We start from the raw sequence: 2,846 nt of genomic DNA, 5'->3' as shown, positions 1-2,846 counted from the left end.
AAATTTCAAATAAATGAGAAAAAAATAAAAAATATTAGCACACTCATATAAATTAAGGAATTATTACATGAATACCTGCATCTAATGTTCAAAACAGTTATAATATTCAACATTAATGCATATATATCCCATGTCTCATTATAAGTTTTAAGACATAATTTAAAATCATCCAACACCAGTTCTTAATTCATACACCACACATGTCCAAAGTCTTATTGAGAAATGTGGCTTGACTATGATGTTGTTCATTATTGTCAACATAGGCAATACACTCTTGGAGTGATGTATGTTCAATTTGAGTTAAGAGTCATCACTATTGAAATACTTTTCAGCAAATGCATCAGTTGTAACTCAATTTCGAGGTCCATACATTGATATTGAGTTGAAGGTGATATCATAAGAAATATGGGACATTGAGTTAGCTTCAAGTTAGCGAAAGAATCAGGTCGATATATCAGAGTTTGGGAGAGAGAGAGAGAGATACGATCAATTAAGTAGATATTATGTTCAACAAGTTAAGTCTTAAAAAAAAAAAAAGTGTTTAAACATGTTTTAAAACGTGTTTAGAACTGGAATACTTGCTATTTGATATTTGTTTTAAACAGTATCTTTGAAAAACATACAACATACAGTGAAACGTATTTTAAATGGTAAAAATATGAAAACATGTTTAAAACTAACAATGGTCTCTCATATGAGCTACATGTTAAATTCGATAACATAATTGTTTCTAATGGTTCTCGTTCTTCAAACAAAATGAATGCTTCATAAAAATTTAGTAACATTATTTTGACCATGTGATAATGTTGAATTAAATTGATTCATAACAAGACGATAATATGGATAATACATATACAAAGTCCATACTACATAAATATGTTGATTATAGAATGGAGCTCACTCAAAAAAGGCCCAGAGGGTTTGCTGTAGGATTAAAGGGTCATATTTATAATAATATAAATGTGCATTAGATAGTATTTATCATTAGGGAAAAGATTGAGTATGCCGCTAGTATACTTAGATCTATGTCTATTTTTTTTTTCTCTTCTTGGAGAAGTCCCCTATGCCCCTCCCATTCGATCTCTCCTATTGGTTGAGTCACTAGCTCAAGAAAAGTTGATGGCATACCTAACCTCCTTCCTTATCATTAAAAAAAATGCACATGTTGCGTCCACCCACGTCTTAGGCTTGCATGACCCATGTATGCCAGATATGAAAATATAATGAACACGACCATAGATAATAAAATGAAAGAAGTTGGAATTATAAAAGGAGGTAGATAATACTAACTAGAATTCCATTAAAATATTCTCAAAGTATCATGAGGAATATTTTAAACACATCCTATTTCCTGATTACCCGTTGTTTATAGTGAGAGACTCAATTTATTTTGACTTTGTTATATAAGTCCCAAATATTATCTAGAATTTTAATAAAATATCATTTCATGTGAGGAGGAGAGAGATCAGTAGAGATAAAGGGTGCAATGTACACTCCCTTGGCAATCTAGAGAATTTTTTCCATGTATAAGAATTTTCATATTTACGTCTCTTAAGGTGTCAAATAATTTTGTAACCACATTTTTCCCTTTAGTAGAACCCATTTTCTATAAATAAGGATAAATTCTATCATTTCATATGTATACTCGAAAAATATACAAGACAATGATAGTTTATAACTTTATAGCAATATAATGATAAGTCATTTTGAAATTATTTTTAAAAATTACGTTTTATATTTGTCTTAACTTCAAGAAGTTTTAAGAATAAGATAATGAACAGTAAAAAGAAAAAAAGAAAAAAAAAAGATATCAAGTGCTAAATCAAACTATAGAGGTGTCATTTATATAGAGAAAATATTTCTTCCAATATAGCATTTTCTACGTCCAAACACAATTAGGTGTGAAAAGACTCAATTATCCCGTACATATTATGTATTTTGATGTCCAGCTGTATCTAAGTGTGAAAATATTAGACTTACACGGTTCCCTTGCCTATATATGTATACCTTCAATTTATTTTGGGTTCGTTTGATAACGTTTCAAGAAACGCGTTTCGGCCGTTTCTGTGTCCAAAAACTGTAAAAATGGAACAAAAAGCATTTGATAAAACTGTTTCGTTTCATTTGTTTTCAGAAATAGAAATTGAAATTTCAACCTATTTATGGTTCAAGAAACGACTCAGGGAAACGACTCGTGGTCATTCTTTTGCTGGTTACTATTGACTTCCAGAAATATGACTTATCAAACACCTTCAATTCTGCTCTATTTCTAGAAACGAAAATTTATGTTTCTGTTGTTTCTTGAAACAGAAACAACAGAAACATTATCAAAAGGGCCCTTTGTCTTTGACTCAAAAGCTCAAAAAACCCACGACCGGAGCATAAGATAGATATAATGATATATGTGAGCAAGGATTAAAGTATCGGTATCGGTCGTCGTATCGGTCGACAAAAATTAAGATATGTATCGAAGGGTATCGTATCGTATCGGAGATACACTAAGATACGCTAAAGATACACACATAAATGGATAGAAAACATTTTTTTGAACACTTTTGCATAAAGAATTTGTTAAAAAAAGCTATTGATAACATGTATTATGTATAAACACTAAATTGAGGGTATCGTATTAAGAATTCAAGGTCTGTAGTTGTCCCATAAATGTAAAATCCTTGTTCCCAACCTTGATTTCCACTTTAGTTAGGGAAAAATATGGCTGACAACAACTTTGGAACAAACACCCTTCAAAAAATCGTTTTTTTCTGAAAAATTACCCATATTGGCCATTATATGACCGTAGCACCGATACGTATCGATACTCACCGATACGTACCGATATATATATA

This window comes from Macadamia integrifolia, chromosome 12 (assembly GCF_013358625.1).
Source record: "Macadamia integrifolia cultivar HAES 741 chromosome 12, SCU_Mint_v3, whole genome shotgun sequence".
NCBI classification, from domain to species: Eukaryota; Viridiplantae; Streptophyta; class Magnoliopsida; order Proteales; family Proteaceae; genus Macadamia; species Macadamia integrifolia.
This window is presented reverse-complemented; position numbering follows the sequence as displayed.